Here is a 12,292-nt window from a genome sequence, read left to right as displayed (position 1 = left end):
GTCCAGCATTTACATCTTGACTTTATTATTTATAGCTGTGGACCTTAGGAAGGTTTCTTAATCTCTCTCAGTGAAACACTGAATCAAGACAGTAATACCTATTTTATAGAACTATTGAAAAGATTTAAGTGAAATAGTATATAATATATTAGCAAACACAAATGAGCAGGGGAAGTATTCCAGGGAGACGATTCTACAGATTATTCCTAAACATACACTTTCATGTCACACTTTTTTCTCTACTTGATTAGTAGTTCCAGCAATATTTATTGAATTCCCACTATATATTTCAGATCAGGCAAGATGAATTGGAGAAAAACAGAAAAGCACTACTTTTTCTGGATTCCTTTTTTATTTATTTTAGTCCCTCTGACAATAGTAATTATCTTAGTAATCTTTATTTTCAACTCATTGGGTAACTACAGGTCATTTTATCATTTGAACAAAGGTGAAAGAGGTTATGATATAGTCTCACTTGAAAATTGGTAATCAGGTTAGTGATACCTTAATGCTTAATAGTGAAAATTAAATAACATAAGGAAGAATCCTCCAAATTCTGGAAATAGTTGATGCTGAGAAACCAGACTTTTATCTAGCCAGAAATCAACTGAAAAAAGAGACTTTAAGAAAATGCTTTGTTCCTAGGAATAAGGATTGCTCAAAGGGATAGCCAAAAAAATTTTAAAGGCAAACCAAACAGTATGAAAGTTTGGCAATCCAGACATGCATTTTGTACACCCTACTGACCAAGGATTCCCATTTCATAAAAAAGACAAAATATTACGAAAGAAAATCTGTATTCCAGAGGAGAAGGTTTATGCTGGAATTAGCACACTAAGGGGACTATAGCTCCTCTTGAAGCCTATAGTAAGTACATAGCTGTTCTCTAAGCATAAGTGCATGGTTGCCAGAGAGAAATTAGCACTTCACATTCTTTTTTTTTTTAACTTTTTTTATTAATTAAAAAAAAATTAACAAACAAAGCATTTAAATATCATTCCATTCTATATATACAATCAGTAATTCTTAATATCATCACATAGTTGCATATTCGTCATTTCTTAGTACACTTGCATCGATTTAGAAAAAAAAAAAGACAACAGAAAAAGAAATAAAATGATAATAGAAAAAAAAAGCTATACATATCATCCCCTTACCCCTTGCTTTCATTTACCACTATTGCAAACTGAATTCATTTTAACATTTGTTCCCCCTATTTTTTATTTTTATTCCATATGTTCTACTCTCCTGTTGCTATAGTAGCTAAAAGCAGCATCAGATATAAGGTTTTCACATTCACAGAGTCTCACTGTGAAAGCTATATCATTGTTCAATCATCATCAAGAAACATGGCTACTGGAACACAGCACTACATTTTCAGGCAATTCCCTCCAGCCTCTCCACTACATCTTGAAAAACAAGGTGATATCTACTTAATGCGTAAGAATAACCTCCAGGATAACCTCTCGACTCTGTTTGGAATCTCTAAGCCATCGACACTTTGTCTCATTTTACTTTTCCCCCTTTTGGTTGAGAAATTTCTCTCAATCCCTTGATGTTAATTCTCAGCTCATTCTAGGGTTTTTCTCAGTCCTTTGATGCTGAGTCTCAGTTCATTCCAGGATCTTTGTCCCACATTGCCAGGAAGGTCCACACCCCTGGGAGTCATGTCCCACACAGAGAGGGGGAGGGTGGTGAGACTGCTCATCATATTGGCTGGAGAGAGAGGCCACATCTGAGCAACAAAAGAGGCTCTCTTGGGGGTGACTCTTGGCCTAAATTTTAAGTAGACTTGACCTATCCTTTGTGGGGTTGAGTTTCATGTGAACAAACCCCGAGACTGGGGGCTCAGCCTATAGCGTTGGTTGTCCACACTGCTTGTGAGAATATCAAGAATTCAACTTGGGGAAGTTGAATTTCTCCCCATTCTCACCATTCCCCGAAGGGGGCTTGCAAATACTTTTCCAGTCACTGATCATATCATTCTGGGATTCACTGGGGGATCACTCTGGACAAAACCAATAAAATCTCATGTGCTACCTGAGATTCCAAGTACTTATGACATTCAATCAAATGATCTACATGAGTTATATAAGGAAATGCTCTAGTCAAAATCTAAATTTTGTAACAAATAAACATTTTTTGCTTTAGTCTCACACATAAGGTGACATTTTAAAGTATTAATTATCATCTATTTTCAGCACCCTGCAGTAATGACATTCCTTTGTTTTTCCTCATACAAAAACATTTTAAAAATTTGTACATTGTACATTTCACTATTATTATACACTGTAGACATTCCTAGATTATACCATCTCGATCTTTAACATCTATCTTTCTTTCTGATTTCATTTATGTCCCCATCCCTCCTCCCTCTATCATTCTCACATGCAGCTTCATTCAGTATTTTAACATAATTACATTAAAGTTAGGTAGTATTGTGCTGTCCATTTATGAGTTTTTTGTATCCAGACCTGTTGCACAGTCCGTATCCCTTCAGCTCCAATTACCCAGTATTTTACCCTATTTCTATCTCCTGATGGTCTCTGTTACTAACGACATATTCCAAGTTTATTCACTTGTGTCGGTTCATATCAGTGGGACCATACAGTATTTGTCCTTTAGTTTTTGGCTAGTCTCACTCAGCATAATGTTCTCTAGGTCCATCCATGTTGTTACATACTTCATAAGTTTATTTTGTCTTAGAGCTGCATAATATTCCATCATATGTATATACCACAGTTTGTTTAGCCACTCGTCTGTTGATGGACATTTTGGCTGTTTCCATCTCCTTGCAATTGTAAATAATGCTGCTATAAACATTGGTGTGCAAATGTCCATTTGTGTCTTTGCCTTTAAGTCCTCTGAGTAGATACCTAGCAATGATATTGCTGGGTCATATGGCAATTCTATATTCAGCTTTTTGAGGAACTGCCAAACTGCCTTCCACAGTGGTTGCACCATTTGACATTCCCACCAGCAGTGGATAAGTGTGCCTCTTTCTCCGCATCCTCTCCAGCACTTGTCATTTTCTGTTTTGTTGATAATGGCCATTCTGTTGGGTGTGAGATGATATCTCATTGTGGTTTTGATTTGCATTTCTCTAATGGCCAGGGACATTGAGCATCTCTTCATGTACCTTTTGGCCATTTGTATTTCCTCTTCTGAGAGGTGTCTGTTCAAGTCTTTTTCCCATTTTGTAATTGGATTGGCTGTCTTTTTGTTGTTGAGTTGGACAATCTCTTTATAAATTCTGGAGACTAGACCTTTATCTGATATGTCATTTCCAAATATTGTCTCCCATTGTGTAGGCTGTCTTTTTACTTTCTTGATGAAGTTCTTTGATGCACAAAAGTGTTTAATTTTGAGGAGCTCCCATTTATTTATTTATTTCTTCAGTGCTCTTGCTTTAGGTGTAAGGTCCATAAAACCGCCTCCAATTATAAGATTCGTAAGATATTTCCCTACATTTTCCTCTAACTGTTTTATGGTCTTAGACCTAATGTTTAGATCTTTGATCCATTTTGAGTTAACTTTTGTATAGGGTGTGAGATACGGGTCTTCTTTCATTCTTTTGCATATGGATATTCAGTTCTCTAGACACCATTTGTTGAAGAGACTGTTCTGTCCCAGGTGAGTTGGCTTGACTGCCTTATCAAAGATCAAATGTCCATAGATGAGAGGGTCTATATCTGAGCACTCTATTTGATTCCATTGGTCAATATATCTATCTTTATGCCAGTACCATGCTGTTTTGACCACTGTGGCTTCATAATATGCCTTAAAGTCAGGCAATGTGAGACCTCCAGCTTCGTTTTTTTTCCTCAAGATACTTTTAGCAATTCGGGGCACCCTGCCCTTCCAGATAAATTTGCTTATTGGTTTTTCTATTTCTGAAAAGTAAGTTATTGGGATTTTGATTGGTATTGCGTTGAATCTGTAAATCAATGTAGGTAGAATTGACATCTTAACTATATTTAATCTTCCAATCCATGAACACGGTATGCCCTTCCATCTATTTAGGTCTTCTGTGATTTCTTTTAACAGTTTCTTGTAGTTTTCTTTGTATAGGTCTTTTGTCTCTTTAGTTAAATTTATTCCTAAATATTTTATTCTTTTAGTTGCAATTGTAAATGGAATTCGTTTCTCGATTTCCCCCTCAGCTTGTTCATTGCTAGTGTATAGAAACACTACAGATTTTTGAATGTTGATCTTGTAACCTGCTACTTTGCTGTACTCGTTTGTAGGCTCTAGTAGTTTTGCTGTGGATTTTTCAGGGTTTTCAATGTATAGTATCATATCATCTACAAACAGTGATAGTTTTACTTCTTCCTTTCCAATTTTGATGCCTTGTATTTCTTTTTCTTGTCTAATTGCTCTGGCTAGAACTTCTAACACGATGTTGAATAACAGTGGTGATAGTGGACATCCTTGTCTTCTTCTGATCTTAGGGGGAAAGTTTTCAATTTTTCCCCATTGAGGATGATATTAGCTGTGGGTTTTTCATGTATTCCCTTTATCATTTTAAGGAAGTTTCCTTGTATTCCTATCCTTTGAAGTGTTTTCAACAGGAAAGGATGTTGAATCTTGTCAAATGCCTTCTCTGCATCAATTGAGATGATCATGTGATTTTTCTGCTTTGATTTGTTGATATGGTGTATTACATTAATTGATTTTCTTATGTTGAACCATCCTTGCATACCTGGGATGAATCCTACTTGGTCATGATGTATAATTCTTTTAAGGTGTTGCTGGATTCGATTTGCTAGAATTTTGTTGAAGATTTTTGCATCTATATTCATTAGAGAGATTGGTCTGTAGTTTTCTTTTTTGTAATATCTTTGCCTGGTTTTGGTATGAGGGTGATGTTGGCTTCATAGAATGAATTAGGTAGCTTTCCCCCCACTTCAATTTTTTTGAAGAGTTTGAGCAGGGATGGTACTAATTCTTTCTGGAATGTTTGGTAGAATTCACATGTGAAGCCATCTGGTCCTGGACTTTTCTTTTTAGGAAGCTTTTGAATAACTAATTCAATTTCTTTACTTGTGATTGGTTTGTTGAGGTCATCTATTTCATATTGAGTCAAAGTTGGTTGTTCATGCCTTTCTAGGAACTTGTCCATTTCATTTACATTGTTGTATTTATTAGCGTAAAGTTGTTCATAGTATCCTGTTATTGCCTCCTTTATTTCTGTGAGGTCAGTGGTTATGTCTCCTTTCCATTTCTGATTTTATTTATTTGCATCCTCTCTCTTCTTCTTTTTGTCAGTCTTGCTAAGGGCCCATCAATCTTATTGATTTTCTCATAGAACCAACTTCTGGTCTTATTGATTTTCTCTATTGTTTTCATGTTCTCAATTTCATTTATTTCTGCTCTAATCTTTGTTATTTCTTTCCTTTTTGCTTGCTTTGGGGTTAGTTTGCTATTCTTTCTCCAGTTCTTCCAAGTGGACAGTTAATTCTCAAATTTTTGCCCTTTCTTCTTTTTTGATATAGGCATTTAGGGCAATAAATTTCCCTCTTAGTACTGCCTTTGCTGCATCCCATAAGTTTTGATATGTTGTGTTTTCATTTTCATTCACCTCGAGATATTTACTGATTTCTCTTGTAATTTTTCCTTGACCCACTGGTTGTTTAAGCGTGTGTTGTTGAGCCTCCACGTATTTGTGAATTTTCTGGCACTCTGCCTATTATCGATTTCCAACTTCATTCTTTTATGATCTGAGAAAGTGTTGTGTATGATTTCAATCTTTTTAAATTGTTGAGACTTGCTTTGTGACCCAGCATATGGTCTATCTTTGAGAATGATCCATGAGCACTTGAGAAAAAGGTGTATCCTGCTGTTGTGGGGTGTAATGTCCTATAAATGTCTGTTAAGTCTAGCTCATTTATTGTAATATTCATGTTCTCTGTTTCTTTATTGATCCTCTGTTTAGATGTTCTGTCCATTGATGAGAGTGGGGAATTGAAGTCTCCAACTATTATGGTTGATGTGTCTATTTCCCTTTTCAGTATTTGCAGTGTATGGCTCATGTATATTGGGGCATTCTGGTTCAGTGCATAAATATTTATGATTGTTATGTCTTCTTGTTGAATTGTTCCTTTTATTAGTAGATACTATCCTTCTTTGTCTCTTTTAACTGTTTTACATTTGAAGTATAATTTGTTGGATATTAGTATAGCTACTCCTGCTCTTTTCTGGTTGTTATTTGCATGAAATATCTTTTCCCAACCTTTCACTTTCAGCCTATGTTTATCTTTGGGTCTAAGATGTGTTTCCTGTAGATAGCATATAGAAGGATCCTGTTTTTTAATCCATTCTGCCAGTCTATGTCTTTTGATTTGGGAGTTCAGTCCATTAACATTTAGTGTTATTACTGTTTGGGTAGTACTTTCCTCTACCATTTTGCCTTAAAAATGTGGAATGCTTCACGAATTTGCGTGTCATCCTTACACAGGGGCCATGCTAATCTTCTCTGTATCGTTCTAATTTTAGTATATGTGCTGCCGAAGCGAGCACTGGATTCCTTTTTTAAGAGTGCATGGAAATTCCCATTTTATCCTGTGATGTTTCTTTTTGATGATAACACTTTGTGAAATCTCCCTTAAGAAAAATTAATCTTTCTGAACAGGGATAGAAACTTGAGTTACTTTACTCTTCTTTGATGTGGTTTCATTTCACTATCATCAAGTTTTCAGCTAAATGGCTCCACTGTGGAGATTCACATATAATTTTTAAAAATTTCTTAATGATGGAATATAATGTTCCATTAGGAGAATTAGAATGAAAGGACTCTGCACCTCGGCCAATAGTTTGCTCAAGAACAGAAATAGCTGTTTCAGGCAGACAGACATATGGGCAGGAGGAGAGAGTTGATTAGCAAATGTTCAGGTCAGTCTCTCCAAAAGAGGCATTACTTTTGATTTTCAAAGCTGCATAAATTATGTAAGATCATTAGCCCTTGGCTCTAAAAAAAAGTTGTTGAGCTTCATTGACAAAGGACTTCTGGGTAGGAACCCATCTTATTTCCTGGCATTTTATTCCGCCAAATGCAGTACAACTAACATGTATTGAGTGTTTACTGCGTGCCAGATGCCATGCTAAGCACTTGCGTCTCATTTAATTCTCACAGTTAATCTATGAGGTAGCTACTGCCCTTATCCTCAATTTATAAATGAGAGAAGTGAGACTGAATTGAAGTTATAGAACTTTGTGCAGAGTCACACAGCTAGTAAACACAGTGATAAAACTCAAACACTTATTTATGCTTTTAATTGCTACATAATATTTCTGGAATTTTTATTTCTGGAAAATATTCCAGAAATATTATGTAGCAATTAAAAGCATAAATATGGGTCAGGAATTGAATTGTGTTTGTATGTTTGTTTATTCATCCCATCCTGCACAGTTACGATGGGCATACTTTGCGCAAAGTATTGTACTAAGGAATAAAACAATCATATTTTCTACTTTATTAGTTTTTGAGTCCCTAAATTATTGTGGTTTAAAAGTCAGCTCTAAAAAATTAAGAATAAAATAAAATTCAGCTCTTGTCCTAGTTTCTTAATTTTTCCATTTATAATAAGTATGCAGTGATATTTTGTCTAGCTCAGAGAAATGCAGAACACAAAGGAGGCACGAATCTATAACAGAGGAGGCAGGCCAGACTAGGGTAAGCTGGTGTGCGTGGGGGAGTGGGGAAAACTGCCCCCTAAGGGATCCCTCCATCTGCACAGGACAGTGGGGATGGGAGAGAAAGGGGTGGCGAGGAAGGGACACCAAACCTGCTTCCTGGCTTTTTATGGTCTATTTTGCAGAGACAAAAATGAATGCATTGATGGGAAGGTGGGAGGGTGCTGTCCACGCTGTTCACAGGCTATTGTTAGTCTTCCTTTTACCCAGAGAGAGGGCACATCCAGGGTTCCACACAGAAACCCCTTCTTATCACTTTACTGGGAATACAAGATTTCTCTAGAGGAGAACTGAGCAGTATAAATTATTTACAAAGCATTTGGCAGTGAAGAGTGAGATAAATATATTAATACAAATACATGAAATTGTCAGTGGCTAATGGCTCGGCTGGGCTTGTGGCATAAGAGCTTTAAAATTTTATGGCTTAGACAAGTGATCTTCAAACTTTGTATATCATGCATTTTCAGCAATTAAAAAAGTGAAGCATCCACTCCCAATACTCAAAATGGTTTTGTTGATGAATTATGTGTATACAAGGATACCAGCATATTGTATGGATTAAAACATACAAAAATAGAACTTAGTAAAGGAGAATAGGAAGACATAGTCATATTTTCTTCCAGATCATCTATCACACATCAGTCTGACCATGACAGGCTTGAACCAGTGCTTCTCAGACTTTAATGAGTATCAGAAACACCTGGAATTCTCAGGGGTAGGCTGGGCTCTATCCCTAGGGTTTCCAATTTAGTAGGCCTGGGATGGGACCTGAGAATTTGATTTCTAACAAGTCCCCAACTGATCCAGGGACTCATTTTGAGAATCACTGCCTATACAACTGTGCTTTGGTAAGTACAAATAAAATAATTTTTTTTTAATGCTAGATAGTGACTGAGCAGCATAAGGTCAAATTTTGACATTGTAAGTAGGGATTCACGGTTTGCATTATTTGCATGAAATAGCCAGTGTGGCATATGTAGGACCTTATTAAATGATGATTGCTCTTATAACATGGCTTAATTTACACAGATTAGAAATTCAAGTATCTCAAACAATGGTGTCTAAATCATGGTATTGCTTTCAGTAAAGCTTTAGCAACTCAGTTCTTTTCTAAAATGGGTGCTTTTTCAGTTTAATGATGGCCTTTCATTATATTTTCAAATTATTTTTAAATTGCTTATTTTTAAAATCCCACCTCTATGTCGATTTTGTAAATACAGATAAATGCCCATGTACGTTAATGGAACGACATGGTGTGAGCATAAATTTAATTGTTGAGGGTGCACGGGTGGTTCAGTGGTGGAGGGCTTGTCTTCCATGCGAGAGACCGGGGTTTGATTCCTGGACCATGCATCCCCCCAAGAAACTTTTTTAATTGTTGAAATGAAGGCTAATACCTAACAAAATTACTGATTTGGTAAAGCTTGTTTTACCTTCACCCACCTCTTCATCACCTCTTTTGCCCTCTTCTTTCCTGTTTTCTAACTTCTCCCTTCCATTATTCTCGTGTCCCACCCTTGCTTTTATTTTCTGTCAGTTAGCATTTGCTAAGGTGTTAGGCGGAAATATTATGTGCCAGCAGAGAGATTCACATTTTAAAAGAGAACTTCTGGTTTCCAGTCTGATACATCAACAGCTCAGAAGTTATTACTCTTGTCCTCGCAACAACAAAAAAGCTGAAAAACTGAAAACCAACACCTCTTCTAAGATCTGTCAGAGAATTACCATCATGGAGCAAATCACCACCCTGAAAACTGGAGAGATAGGCAGATATGGAGAGAATCAAAGCTTACTGGGAGCCGAAACTGTCTCTGGAGCTGTCATCTGGTCCTTAGAGGGTAAACAAGTAATTGCTAGAGACTGAGATGGGCTAGCTCAAGAGAAAAAAGCCCTTGGGGGCCCAGCTTTAGGGGGACCCCTCCACTTTCATGAGTTTTCCCTTTTTTTTTAAGGATTCCATTTTTTTATTTGGCTAGAAACTATGGAGCTAGAAAGAACGTAAATTTTTTCAAAAGCCAAAATTTTATCAGATTCACACATAGTAGGTGCTGGGTAAACATTTGTCACATGATTGAAAGGAACCGCCAGAAACTTAAGCCTCTACCTCTGCTTTCACCTCCTGCTTGCTGTATTTCTCCTTTGCATGTCCATTCCTTCCTCTTTTCTTCTGCATTTCTTTCTTTCCTTCTTTCCCTTTGTCCTTCTTTCTTTCTTCAGAACCTCAAATGGCTTCATTCAAGAATGGCCAATGGGTCAGGAACACATTTGTTAGCTGGGAAGGCACGTGGCTGGTATCTATTGGTCCCTTGCTCTTGGGCTCCATTGCTTCCAGCCTCTCTTCCTGTGGGGGTTCTTCACTTTACTTCTCCAGGGCTAGATTTCATCTCTTGGCTTCCTTTGGCTCTCTCCAGGTTCTGGCTTGCTTAACATCTCATGGCAACATCTGCTGGGCTCCAAGCATCTCCAGACATCCGTGTCTCTGTTCTCTAGGGGTCCATACCTGATCAGCTCTGCTGTGAAGTTGGCTCTGAGGTTTCTTCTGTTGTTTCTCTAGGTTCTGTCATTTCTACTTTCATGAGTTTTACCACCAGGAGTCCCACTGGCTTCACAATGTGAAGATTAGGGAAAAATCCCCTCTTGCTTCCAGGAGGAGGAGGGGAAAAGTAACAATTTTGAAATATGCACAGAGCATTCTATTCTCTGTAACGATAAAGGCCTGCCCTCAAGGGAATCTATTTTACAGGAGTCTAACTAATGTGGATTTTACCAGAGTCTAATTGACATGGGAGAAGGGAAATACTGTTCTAGCCTCCCTGTATCAACTAAGTGATGAAAAAAGAAAAAGCTAAAGCCACAGCCCAAGGGCACAGACTCTGCAGCACTGAGGGGAACACTGAGATCTAACCAATGGACTTTAGAACACTCTCCCTTTCCCCACATTTTGCCACCACAATAGGGCTTCTGTATCAATTACAGTGAAAAAAAACCTATAAGGTTCAGCCTCGATTAAGGAGTCCCTAAGGAAACCCTGACACAACAGGGGAGACAAAGACAGGGACACCAAAGGAAATTTTAGTTTCTGATCCCTACAACTACAGCCAATGGTAAGCACAGCCCAACTCTTATTCACATGAACATTTAAAAAGGGAATTATGGAGATGGGAAGATATCCAGCATCCAAAGGAACGAAGCAATAAAGTTGGGGCCAGTGGTAAGGTTGATGTTTAAAGCAGGTGGTTCTATGAAGTGTCCCCCAAATCATAACACATAAAGAGCTGGTTTCACTAACAAAAGGGTAGCTTTAGCAAACATCAAACCTTGTTCTGGAGCACACGGAGAGTAAAAAAAGCTTTCAGATGCCATTCAGGAGGCATATTAGGGAAATCCTAATAAGTAGACCCAAACCCACAACTTAGCTCAAGGATGGCCAAGGGAGGCTCCCGGGCCACAGTGCTTTCCACCTGGCAGGCACCCCTGAGAAGTCCAGCATTGCTTGGCAGATTATTTTGGGAAGTACGCCCTACAGAGTGTGTATTTCGGTTGTAAATCCTACTTGGTTTGCACTCCAGGTTTTACTGAGCAAGACTTAATCCTAATTTTAAGAACATCTTATTTTAGAAGTTTTGCTTCATTTTGACCTCCCATTTCCTGTCCTTGACCTCATGAGGCAATGCTATAAATACGAACTGATATCTTACTGCAAATCAAAGGAAATGCAGCCATGCCCACTTTATAAGTTAATGTAAGAGTTAAAAAAGAGCCTCAAGCGGTGAGATGACTGGAAATGGGCACTGTCCCAGGCAAAAGCAAAGGCCAGAAAAGGTCAATAAACCCAGCGACTCAATACCTTTTGCTCTACACAGTTGACTTATAGGGGTCCTATTTGGAAGCAAGTGGGGAAAACAAAAACTACACAAAGGCATGTTCCAGTTCACATGGCTAAAATTCCAGAAAACCATAATGGAGATCCAACATACCTAGAGCTGATGGAAACTGCTCCTGGGATGAGAGGCTGCAGCAGGCTGGAGCCTGCAGTCTCAGCAAAAGGATGTCTTTGTCTCAGCTCCAGTTTGTCTTTATTAAAGGTAAAAATCCTGGCTGTGTGTCTGGACCTGCTGCAGAGGTGGGGACATCGTTCAGCACAGTGTGCCAGGGAAATTGGAAAAGTTAACCAGGCAGGAAATGAAGCAATAATAGAAAGAAGCCTGGATGACAATAAGACAGAGGGAAAGCGCCAAGTGGGGACAGATCTGCTCGGGTCTGTGTGTGAGCTTAACACATTTGGCAGTGGAGGTTTACACATGCTGGCTGCTAATGCTACATTGAAACATCTTATAGAATACATGCCATTCTTTTGCAAGGACTTAGATGGGCAAGAATTAATTTCTATTTAATTTGTACACTACAATTTCTCTCTGGTTCGTATTCTCAAAGCAGTGAAGTTCCTACTTTTTAAAAGAATGCCATTTCTTTTCCAAGTTGACTACTTAGGCCAGTGTGTGCTTGTTACATTTCCAAAACATGTGCACAAGTGGGAAGTCCCCAAGCCATGTGCACACATTCATTCCCCTCTACTATGAATTATGAGAAGCAGTTTCCT

At 38.0% G+C, this 12,292-nt stretch overlaps 1 protein-coding gene and 1 non-coding gene across 5 annotated transcripts in view; both read right to left on the bottom strand.

The window, feature by feature from the left end:
- The window catches only part of RGS7BP (regulator of G protein signaling 7 binding protein), a 128,516-nt gene that overhangs the window by 49,093 nt on the left and 67,131 nt on the right, over nucleotides 1–12,292 (bottom strand). Inside the window, exon 1 of one of the 4 annotated variants that reach the window (XM_077117294.1) lies at nucleotides 11,670–11,839. The exons of the other annotated variants lie outside the window; for them this stretch is intronic. The gene's annotated coding sequence lies outside the window, so the exon portion shown is untranslated. Of the gene's footprint in view, nucleotides 1–11,669; nucleotides 11,840–12,292 lie in introns of those variants that run through there. 4 annotated transcript variants of the gene reach the window in all.
- On the bottom strand, nucleotides 6,413–6,519 carry LOC143647550 (U6 spliceosomal RNA). The gene has a single exon (XR_013158162.1). It is a non-coding gene; the product is annotated as a U6 spliceosomal RNA (small nuclear RNA).

The sequence above is a fragment of the Tamandua tetradactyla genome, chromosome 9 (assembly GCF_023851605.1).
Source record: "Tamandua tetradactyla isolate mTamTet1 chromosome 9, mTamTet1.pri, whole genome shotgun sequence".
In the NCBI taxonomy this organism is placed as follows: Eukaryota; Metazoa; Chordata; class Mammalia; order Pilosa; family Myrmecophagidae; genus Tamandua; species Tamandua tetradactyla.
Note: the sequence above shows the minus strand (reverse complement) of the source record. Positions and strands in the feature narration are given on the sequence as shown.